Genomic DNA, 11,342 nt, shown 5'->3' with positions numbered 1-11,342 from the left:
TTCTACTCTGAGCTGGGGGTCTCAGGGCTTGGGTCCCTTGTTGCCCTACTCAGGGTTGTGCAGAGGTGTCCTGGAAGCTCTGGTCGAAGGCTCTTTTACAGGCGAGTTCTTCTTGCTGGTCTCCTTCTTGGACCCCAGTTTATATAGTGAAAATTGAGTCCTGTCCAGCCTCTGGGACATCTGTAGCCTCTGTTGCAAGGGGACACAAAACCAGGTAAGGTTCCCCCCTGATGCTCAAATCCCCCAGCAGTCCCAGCTTGCTCCAACACCTTCCGTTCTCCCCACCCTCTCTCCTGGCCACACATGGCACTTCTTGGTGCGTCTCAAGCCAGGCCCTGCAAGGAGCCACTGGGGCAGGAACCAGCCCTTGGAGCTCGGCTTGCACCGGAACCGGCAGTTTCCCACCACGTCTCGCTTGAGAAGAGGCGACCTCTCACCTCACGTCTCCCTTGTCTCTGTTCCCTTCCCAGCTGCAACTTTCCCAAACATGTCCCTAGTCAATCTTCTTGCCACATGTTACAGCAGCTGAGACCTAGCATGGGGCTAACTCTAACCCCTCCCCCTTGGCTGGTCACTGCCTGGACTCAGGCCTCCCCAGTGCCAGCCTAAGGGCTCTGGAAAGGACAGGGCAGCTCTAGGGGCAGAGTCCTTTTTTCTGCAGTAGTTCAAACCCAGCCCCTTGGTTCCAACTAACTAACATTACTCCTCATTTTTTGCCCTCTGTGTCTCCCTCCCAACATCAACATACCCCAACACATCCCCTTCCTTCTCCCGCTCCCCCTCCCCCTCTCCCTCCCGGTAACACATACAGGACTTTTCCCAGTTGAAAGAACAAACTCTCTGGTTTTTATGTAGGGAATGTAGAACTGGGGAGGGGCTGGGGAAAGACTCTGGGAGGAGGAGGAGGCTGGGAGGAAGGGCTAAGGCTGGCACCTTCCTCTGATGGTCCCACTGCCTCACATCAGGGGCCTCAGCAGCGCTGGGGGGTGGCTCCAGAGGGAGAAGCTGGTTCAGAGGAACTTGAGCTTCTGGGCCACTGAAGAAGGCCACCAGCAGCCTCTGTGCAGGGCACACACGCTCCAGGCCTCCCAGTCATATTGAGCCTCCTGTTGTGGCTTGGGCTCCAGAGCCTGCCCCCCAGCTGGTGCCTTGAGGTAGCCACTGCAGCAGCAGGAATTTGGGCATCAATTCCCCTGCTTTTGGGAACAGGAAGCCAGGCCCAGGCCCTTTTAGCCACTGGAGCTGTACAGGCTGGAGCCTCCCCCTACCAGATCTCTGCCCTGCTTCCTGCAAAGCTCTCAGCCTTTTGCTTGTTTCTGCTTCCCTGTCCATAGCAGCCAGCTAAAGGAAGGGAAGTCACCAAACCAAACACCCCTGTGGCCAGCATGGGGCTTGAACCCATGACCTTGGCGTTATTAGCACCATGCTCTAACCAGCTGAGCTAGCCGGCCTACGAAAGTGCTGTTCACCAGTGGCCCTTTCAAGAAAGGCTCCTCAGGCAGCTGCAGGGACGTCTCTGCAGCTGCCAATGGCTCTTCTCTGACAGGGTCACTAGTGACTCACTGTGACGTGGGCTGGCTAGTCCAGCTGGTTTGAGGGATGGTTAAGGTGGCTGGTGGCCGGCAGACCCAGGACAAAGAGAAGCCGGAATCTCTTGCTGCCAGCACCTTGCCTCCCAGCTTCTTCCCTGCCAGCAGCAGCAGAATCCTGAGCGCTGCCCTTGACACCATGGGACCAACCTCCCCTCACTCAACTGGGCCAAGCTGGTGCCCAGTTCATGCCCATTGGGACCTGTTTTACCTGGGTTCCTTCCACTCAGAGCCCCCTTCTTATCCTGGGCTGCGAGGAGCATCACTGGGATACTCTCTCATATCCCAGCACAGGGCCATCTCTCCAGTGACAGGAGAAGGGTCCGGGTTCAGGATTTCTTTTAGCGCAGCAGCAAGGGGAGATGGAGGAAAATCAACCCCGTTTGCAAGCTTTGTGTGACAGGAGGGGTGTGAGCTGGGGAGCCTGCCCCCCCAGAAGGGCATTTGGGTGCACCCAGGGGCAGCAAGAATTCAGGCCCTCAGGCGAGTGCATTGGGGACAATGTGTGAGCCCTTCCATGGTCATTTTCTGCTCCCACTGGGGAAGGCAGCTGGGCAGGACCAGTCTGCAGCCCACGTCCCTTTCAGCCCCAGGTGCAGGAGGTAACAGAGAGGGGAGGAAAGTCCATGGCCAGAGCCTCCTCCCAGCAGTCTGGCCCTGAGCAGAGTCTGTGCATGATGGAGCCTCTCCCAGCAGGGCGATGGCGTGTTCTCTGCAAAGTGCTCAGCTGTTTCATTTTTTTGCAGGCCCATTGTATGTGTCCCTGGTGGCTTCATTTATAGTTTTCAGTTTTTACATTTGCATCCCGTTTTGGAAAAGAGGGTGCAAGTGTAAACATACCCTACATAGCGAGAGTTGGCCTCCATCAGTTGAGCCTGACTATGTCCCTACTTCAATAACCCAAAGGGAGCAAAGAGCAGAAGTACTGGAAACTGGTGGGGTACCCTCTGAATTTGATTTAGTGAGTCTTAGTTGGACTTGCTAAATCAAACTCCGGAAGATTGAAAGATAGTGGCCATTCCTCCCCCACTGGGTGTGATTCTTGTTCTTCTGCACAGCATAGCCCAGGTAGACCAAGGACTTTCAGATCACACCCTTGCTGAATTGATGGGAATAGAAACCAGACACAGCAGATTTGAACTTGTTTCAGTTGAGATGGGTTTGCCTGGTTTATGCGCATTGACACAGAAACACATTAGGGCTACGTCTACACTGGCACCCTTTTCCAGAAATGCTTAAAATGGAACAGTTTTCCGTTATAAGGATTTCCGGAAAAAGCGCGTCTACATTGGCAGGATGCTTTTCCAGAAAAGCACTTTTTCCGGAACAGCGTCCATGGCCAATGTAGACGCGCTTTTCCGGAAAAAAGCCCCGATCGTCATTTTTGCGATGGGGGCTTTTTTGCTGAAAAGACTACTGGGCTGTCTACACTGGCCCTTTTCTGGAACAGTTTTTCCAGAAAATGACTTTTGCCCGAATAGGAGCAGCATAGTTTTTCTGGAAAAACACTGACAATTTTACAGTATATCGTCATTGCTTTTCTGGAAAAGCAAGCAGCCAATGTAGACAGATGGCAAGTTATTCTGGAAAAGCAGCTGCTTTTCCAGAATAAGTGACCCAGCGTAGACACAGCCCAGGGGTTTGTAGTACTCTCTGCACATCAGAAATGCAGAGTGAGATGCAACTGGAGATGCAAAGGTTTCAAAGAAGTTGATCAACCTTTCAGGGGGCACTTGGAGTTGAAACAGGGACCATTTTTCCTATAGTCAAACACTTTACCACTGAGCTACACCCCCATTTCACTTGCTTGTTTGCATCCAGTGTTAGGAAATTAGCCGCTGGCAGCACTGTCTGTAGGAGCAGGTGGTGCTTTGCACACGTGGTAGGGGGAGGACGGCCCTCTATGGGGTCAGACATGTGTGATGTCCCCCCACCTACAATCAGCATGACACGTCACAATAGCGCATCATCCCCTGTGCTCCCACCTGCCCTGTGTGTTGCAACCTCACAACACTCACCTGATGTTCCCTCCCGGGTGCCTGAGGACATTTGGGAGGCCTCCTCCATCTGGGGGACCGGTTCCAGGGTGAGGGTCACGACGTTCCTGGAATCCTCCTTCTCCTCATCCTGGAACTGCTGGTCATCTGGGTTGTCGTCCTGAAGCTGCGGCCGCTGCTGCCCAGATGTCTTCATCCCAGACTCCACAACTGTCCCTGGAGACAGGGTTCCCCAACCCCCAGGACTTGGTCCAGTTCCTCACAGTATGCACCATGCTGCGATGCTTCCCCAGTGCGGAAACTGCGCTCACAGGTCCTCACATACCCCTGCCGCAATTTCTTGACCTTGGCTCTGACTGGGGTGGGAGGAGGCGGCCTTTCTTTGCAAGGTCGTCAGCCATTCAGCCATAAATATCTGCATTCCTCCGCCTGGACTGCAGGACCTGCAGAGACTCCTCCTTGGACCACAGCTTTATCTCTGGCTCCTACCATGAGAGTGCCCAGCACTTGCTGCCACTTGCTTGCTCCTGCGATGTATCCCTGGAAGGGCCAGAGGGAACTCTGGGGGCTTGTGCCTGTGACATGGCTCTCCAAGAGGCTGGAAGAGCTCGATCTTAGCCGACTGGATAGTGAAATTATACTAAAATAATTGGTTAAGGTAGAACTAAGCGGTACTTGAATTTCTCTTTATAAACTGGGGTCCAAGAAGGACACCAGCAAGAAGAAGGAAAAGAGGAGAAGAGAAGAGGAAGGAAAAGGGAAAGGAAGACCAAGAAGGAGGAGGGAAGAACTTGAAGCAGAACTCACCTCCAAGGCAGCCTAAGAGCAGAACGGCCAGGACTCCTCTGCACAGCTGTTGCAATGGTTTGATGTGTGAACTCTGTGGCAGGTGACATTAGGGCTGTGCACTGGGATTATTTACCAGTTTTCCTGTACCCACTTTGCCCAGAGCTGTGATGGCCGAGTGGTTAAGGTGTTGGACTAGAAATCCAATAGGGTTTCCCTGTGCAGGTTCAAATCCCGCTCACAGCAAGGTCTGTGTTTTGCCCCCACCTCTTCCTTGGGCAGCAAGGGCCTCTGTGAGTTACCAGCAGTGGGGCTGTTACTGTTGGCATCAGGACTGGATTTAGGGTTGAGCTAGTGGGGCAGCTGCCATCAGGCCCTGGCTCCCTGGGGCTGCATTAACCTCCACAGCACCTGTCAGCAGTGCCCTTCCCCAGGCAGCTGTGGGGCTCTGCATGGCCTGCCCCAGGGGACCCTGGGTTGCACGCCAGCGGTGGTGGCAGGGCCAGGCTGTGCAGCACAAGAGCATCCTGCCATCACAAGTTCCATGCATGGAGGGGGAGGGTCTGTATATGCACTGTGCACCCAGGGTGGAGCCGCACATGCACCATGAGCCGGGGGGCAGTGCCACATGCCCGGAGCACTAGAATGGCTCAGACTGGCTGTGGTCAGCATCTAACTAATTGCACCATTAGGCCATGTCTTCACTCAGGTGGAGATTTTTGCTGCAATCCATCTCCCAGAGTTTGATTTAGCAAGTCTAGATAAGACTCTCTAAGTCAAACCCAGAGGGCACCTGCACCAGCTCTTTGCTGCTATCCTACTTCCACTGTTAGGACACCAGCAAACAGTAAAACCAACTCCAGATATGTGTTGGAAGGAAGAGACACATTGGCCTCACCACAAGGGACCACTGGGAGTTGAACCCAGGATCTTCTGCTTACAAGGCAGTTGCTTTAGCCAACTAAGCCACGGTGCCCTCCTTCAAAACAACCCTCAAACTGTTCTTCTTTATGGTTCCAGAGAACATGTTCCCATTCCAAAGTGCAGCCGTTTACCGTTCCCCTCTAGCTCCTGCCCTGTCTTGAGGTCTGCGCAGCCTAAGACGTTAGATTGGCAGCTGGAACCCAAAACCTTTTTGGCAATTGTAGCCCCAGGCCCCAAAGGGACAGACCCAAGGCAGCCGCCTGGTCCTAAGGCCGGGCCTGCAGCCAGGGGGAGGAAGAAGAATCTCTCCTTTCAGCTGAAGTTGAATTAGCAGCCCAGCTAGCTCAGTTGGTTGGAGCCTGGTGCTAATAATACCAAGGTCATGGTTTCAAGCCCTATGCTGACTACAGCACTGTTTGGGGAGGGATAGCCTGCTAAACCCAGGGTTGTGAGTTCAATCCTTGCAGAAGCCATTTGGGGCAAAAATTCATCAGGGATGGTACTTGGTCCTGCTGAGAAGTCAGGGGACTGGACTTGATGACCTTTGAAGGTCCCTTCCAGTTCTAGGAGATAGGCAATCTCCATTAATTTTTTTTTTTAAAAAAAAAGCAACCTAAGGGCCTTTGCTGATCCCCAGCCACAGGCCTCTGCTTTGCCAGCTGAGCTTTGGAAGGGGGCCTGGGGCTGGCTGCTTTGCCCAGGTGGCCCTTGGGTGAGTGTTGGGGCAGGAGAACCCAGCAACACAGGGGGCTCTAATGGGTGCTTCACCTGCAGAAGGACCCTTGAGTGAAACCAGGCAGAAACAGAGTGTCTTGCTGCCCCTTCTCCTGCCTGGGCCTGGCCTCCCTCCCCTGCTCTGCACCACAGAAAGCCCCTTGGTAGAAGCCAGAGGCCTCAGGGCCTGTCCCCTCTGAGGAGCTTGTGCCTAGGACCTGGCTGCCCCCTGAGCGCTGCTGGCCAAAGGAGGCAGCAAGCCAGGAGAGGGGAGGAGCAAGTCCAGCAGAGGCCAACAGCTCGGGCTCAAGCCTCCAGCCCCAGCACAAAACCTTCAGCCGGGCTGGTGTGTCTTCCTCCCACCCCCGCACACGCTCACAGGGAGAAACATGCCTCATGGTCCATCCCCGTGCCAGGCCTGGGTGATGGGCTCAGCCCTCCAGCAGCCCACAGGGCCTGTGAGGGACGGACTGAGAGCAGGGCCCCACTGACACCCACTGGCCTGCGCGGCGCCTGCACGGGACAGGCAGGAACGGCAGCCGGGGAGAAAGCAGCTTGGACTGACGGGCGAATCTCACTTGCTGACCAGACTCCCAGGTCCTGGGCTCTGGGGCCAGCTCCGCTGTGCTCAGAGCCCCCCGGCCACAATGGTACTCCAGGGGGCATGGTTCCAGGGTCTGGTGGCCACCTAATCCCAGGGGCTGGGGGCCACCTAATCCCAGGGGCTGGGGGGCTGGAGGCCTTTACCCTGGAGTCTCAGAGCTCTCCCAGTGTCGGCTGCCGCTGGCCTGAATGGTGCTGGATGCTCCTGCTCCCCTCCCAGCAGGCTGGCCCTGCGCAGGCTCTGTGCTCGCTGGAGCCTCCTCCTGCCAGGTCCCCAGCCAGCTCTCTGCAAAGCCTCAGCCTGGCTCCTTTCCTGCCCTCTGCTTTCAGGGCCCCCGGTGCCTGCTCTGGGTAGATCCCCTGAGCCCCAGCATTGGGTGCAGCACTGCTGGGCCCCCGGAGCCTGGGCTGCAGCCTGGAGGGGGAATCTCCTGCAGGGCTGGTGGGATGTAGAAAGCTGACCCTGGGAACCTTTCCCATGGCAGCGCCCCCAGCCTGGCCAGTCCCTGCCCGGCCTGGCCCCCAGCCCGGCCCCCACCCCAGGGTGGGCAGCATTTGTGGGGGCAGGTAGGAGAGGCCCCCTCCCCTTCCCAGAAGAGCAGACCCCCCAGGGTGGCAGTAGGGGTATCTGGCCCAGGGCTGCTCTCAGCAGAGGGGGCTGTGATCCCAGCCTGGGGCCAGGCGGGGAGAGCCACCCCAGAGAGGGGTGGGAGTGGGGGAAGATAAGAGAGGTGAAGGGGAACAGGGATGTGTGAGGTGGGGCAGGAAGGAGCGGCAGGAGGTGCAGAAGGGAGGTTGGGGGGATCATACCAGACAGTGGGTGGCTGGGAGCAAGGGTGCAATGGAGGGAAACTTGGGGGGGGGGTCACAGGAAGGGAAAGGGGGCAGGGGACGTTGGGAGGAGACAGGGGGAGCAAGAGCAGCCTGGCTGGGGAAGGGGAGACACAGGGCAGGGCTTGTACAGAAGGAGATGGGGAAAGATACAACGGCAACTCCCCCACCACCGTGGGGCAGGAGGGGGGGCAGATGTGCCTGGTGGTGGCACTTGGGTACACCAACTTCTGTGCCCCAACAACATTTCTGAAGTTTATAACCAGGGTGTCACAAATGCCCCCTGCCTCTGTGGGTGCCTCTCCCTGCGCCCCTCCCTCTGCAGGCTCCAGTTCCCCCGGGGGAAGAGCTGCCCCCTCCAGGAGTCTGAGGGGAATTTCTTCTGTGAATTTTTAAGTGTAGATAACTGCAAACACTGATCTGTTAGGGACTGGTAATGGTTTATTTCCATATTTGCATATTTGTTATTTGCATAATGTATATGCAGATATGTAAATATGTTACCAGTCTGGCAAAAGCTTGTGAATGGGTTTGGCTGTCCATGGTATTAAAAAAAGGTTAGTAATCACTGGCCTGATCCATGGGGGGTGGCCAAATGCAAGGCAGGGAAAACACTAGGGCTTCGTCTACACTGGCCCCTTCTTCGGAAGGGGCATGCTAATTTTGAAAGTGGGAATAGGGAAATCCGCGGGGGATTTAAATATCCCCCGTGGGATTTAAATAAACAAGTCCGCCGCTTTTTTTCCAGCTTGGGGAAAAGCAGGAAAAAAGCGTCTAGACTGGCCCGATCCTCTGGAATAAAGCCCTATTCCGGAGGATCTCTTATTCCTACTTTGAAGGAAGAAGTTCATGGAACTTCTTCTTCTCAGCTTGGGAAAGGGACGACTAAGGTGCGATGGGACAGGGTTTTATGTAATGATGACAGGGGTGCAGAAAACAATAAGAATTTTTATTCTCCTACTCAAGATCCTGGGTTACAGAATGAAACTGGTAAGTAACCAAATTAAAAGTGAATCAAAAGGGAGCATTTTTGCGCCCAGTGGAACTCCTTGCCAGAAGATGTTGTGAAGGTGAAATCTACAAGAAGGTCCAAAACAGAACTGGATAATTTAATGCAGGAAAGGTCAATCAATGGCATTTAACCAGGATGGACAGGGCAGGTGTCCCTAGCTGGTGTATTCTAGAAGCTGGGAATGGGCGACAGGAGGCATCACTTAATTGTCTGTTCTGAGGATTCCCACTGGGCAATGAAATTGGCTGCTGTTGTGAGACAGGATCCTGGGCTAGTTGGACAACTGGCATGGCCCCGTCTGGCTGTTCTGCTGTTCTGTTTGGTTTCTGTTCTTGTCCCCTCTGGCCAATGGAAAATGGACCCGTGTCCTGAAGGGGAGAGAGAGTGGCCTGTGAAAGGCTAGTGCAGGTAAGGAAAGACCCCATGTGCAGGTGTCCCTGATGGTCTAGTGGTTAGGATTCAGCACTTTCACTGCTGAGGCCTGGGTCCAATTCCCAGTCAGAGAAACCAGCCTCACTTTTCACTTGACATCTGCCAAGTCATTCATCTTACCTCATTGTTACAGCAGCTGTGACCCAAGAGGGTCACCCAGGGCCTCTTTCCCACCTCTCCCTCACTGCCAAGACAGCACCTGCCATTTTCACAAGCCCTTCAGAAGGGCGGAGCTGGGTGACTCAATCTGCCCCTCGGCTCTCCCATGTGGGCAGCCCTGCAGGAAGCTCTGTGGCGCACACAGCACTAGCCCAGCGCAGTGTCAGGTGGGCACAAGATCCATTGGTTCAGTTTGGTTGTTGAAGGCGACAACACAGAACTGGCTCCAGCCCCCACTCAGTAACCTGGGGAAATGACCCACCAGGCCTGGGCCCCTCGGAGAGGCAACGATTCCCCACTGGCCAGGGCAGAGCCTCCCTCTGACACAGTAATGGAGCCTTCTCCCCCTGGTCCTGCCTCCCCCTTCACTCAGCTCTCACTGCTCGGTGCTGCCAGGGAGGGGCCTCACTGCGAGAGCCACCTGGGCAGGTTCCTGCCACAGAGACACTTCCCAGAGCAGGACGCGTGCTCAGACCGACACTGAGTGTTGCTCAGCGCTGGGGTGAGACAGCGAAGGAAAAAAGGGTCTAACGGCGCCTGCAGCCTTTCAGAACAGCCCCTGGCCCCACCACCACATCCCAGCTCTTCCCTCTGCCCTTGCTGGACTCTGCTGGGCACTGTCTGGACTCAGTCCTCCCCGGTGCCAGCCTAAGGGCTCTGGAGAAGACATGGCAGCTCCATGGGCAGAGTCCTGAGCCCCTGGCAGGGCAGGGCTCATTAAGCAGTTGGCGGGGGGGGGCGGCTGGGTTGCTGCACAGGTTAGGGCTGGCCTGGGCAATGACTTTTGATGGGGAACCACTCCCAGGGCTGCACTTTTCAATGCTATTAATGGAGGAGGAGGGGGTCTGGGATGCAGGCTGGTGCAGACAGGAGCTTGGGGCAGAGGACTGGGGTGCAGGAACAGTTGCAGGAGGTTGGGTTGTGACCTGGGGCAGAGGATTGGGGTGCAGGATCTGGGAGGGGTGAGGGTTCAGGATGGGGGCAGAGGGTTTGGTTTACATGGGGTACCAGTGGGTTGAGGGAAGGGAGGGGCTGGGGTGCCAGAGGCAGGCTCTGGCTGGGAGACTTACCTGGCTTACTCCCGGCCAGCAGCCCAGCACATTTCTCAGGCAGCTACTTCCCTGCCCCCACACAGGCTCTCAACCTCCGTTAGCCAATAAGCTGAGGGGCTGCGAAAGGCCCTTGTGATGTCACTGCCACACCCACCCCTGCCCTCCAGGGCTAATGTCCTGCCCCAGGCAGCCCCTTTGCATGGCTGAGCTGCTCCCAGGGGTGAAAGTGACACATTTCTTACAGGGACTGTTCTATTGGGCACCACCCCTTTGGCAGGGGAAGGCTCAAAGCAGGAAGTTGGGGGAGGGGTTGTGATAGGACAGTACCTGTAAGAAATTAAAGTGTGGAGTGGAGTGTGGGAGGCTCAAGGTAGGTACTTGGGGAGCTTGTCAGTGGGGGGTGGGGCTCAGGGCAGGGGTGAGGATGTTGGAGGATATGGGGATCAGGGTACAGGATTAGGGATGTGGGGGTGCTTGGGGCTGGGACTGTGTGTGTGTGTTGAGGGGATCAATGGGACTAGATTCCCAGCTCCCTCTGCTCTGGGCTCCCTGAGGCCCTTTAACACACAAGGGCTTTCTCTGCAGTACGCTGAGGAGAGGAATCCCTGAGCCAGTGATGCCGCTTTACCCAGGTTGGCAGGGACAAGAAGCAGGCTGGGTGCCCAGTAACCGCAGACAGATGTGCACATGTGCATGTGAGCAGCAGCTGTTGTGGGGCTCTAGAAATCTCCCCCTCGATCTAATTCCCCACGTGCCAGGCACCAGTCAAAGCCAGAGCTCCAGGGTCTCAAGCAGAACACTGCGGGGGGCGGATACGTGTCTATTTGAGGCAGGTTCCTCACTCCCACACACATACTGTGGCACAAAGACCAATGGTCCCTGCACAAAGTGTGTCCCAGAGATAAGCGTTAGCCCCGGGAACAAGCATCGCCCTGCAGAAGAGACACCCCTGGTCTGGAGCCAACAAGCCCAGGAGACACCCAGCTCAGGATCCCCAAGCACTGACACAGACTCCCTGGCACAGGAGAATCCCAAGCCTCAGTTCTGCCGGCCAGAGTTTTCTCCTCTTCTGTTTCTTGTCAGCTCCCTGCTAAACACCTCACAACGTTAGATGAGGGTGAGTGTGGATAAACCCAGCTGGGCTGTAGAGCGGCTGTTAGATGGGGAAAGAGAGGCTCTCCTGCTGCCTCCCCGAGCAACTCACACATGTAAGAAAACTGCCATTAGCAGTCTCTGCATAGGT

General features: G+C 55.9%; 3 non-coding genes across 3 annotated transcripts; 2 read left to right on the top strand and 1 right to left on the bottom strand.

Annotated features, from left to right (window-relative positions):
• Window positions 1-1,377: 1,377 nt before the first annotated feature.
• On the bottom strand, window positions 1,378-1,451 carry TRNAI-AAU (transfer RNA isoleucine (anticodon AAU)). Its single transcript has one exon. It is a non-coding gene; the product is annotated as a tRNA-Ile (tRNA).
• A 3,085-nt stretch (window positions 1,452-4,536) lies between these two features.
• On the top strand, window positions 4,537-4,618 carry TRNAS-AGA (transfer RNA serine (anticodon AGA)). The gene has a single exon. It is a non-coding gene; the product is annotated as a tRNA-Ser (tRNA).
• Window positions 4,619-8,890: 4,272 nt separating this feature from the next.
• Window positions 8,891-8,962, top strand: TRNAE-UUC (transfer RNA glutamic acid (anticodon UUC)). The gene has a single exon. It is a non-coding gene; the product is annotated as a tRNA-Glu (tRNA).
• Window positions 8,963-11,342: the final 2,380 nt, after the last annotated feature.

The sequence above is a fragment of the Pelodiscus sinensis genome, chromosome 19 (genome assembly GCF_052426305.1).
Source record: "Pelodiscus sinensis isolate ZL-2025 chromosome 19, ASM5242630v1, whole genome shotgun sequence".
NCBI classification, from domain to species: Eukaryota; Metazoa; Chordata; order Testudines; family Trionychidae; genus Pelodiscus; species Pelodiscus sinensis.
Note: the sequence above shows the minus strand (reverse complement) of the source record. Positions and strands in the feature narration are given on the sequence as shown.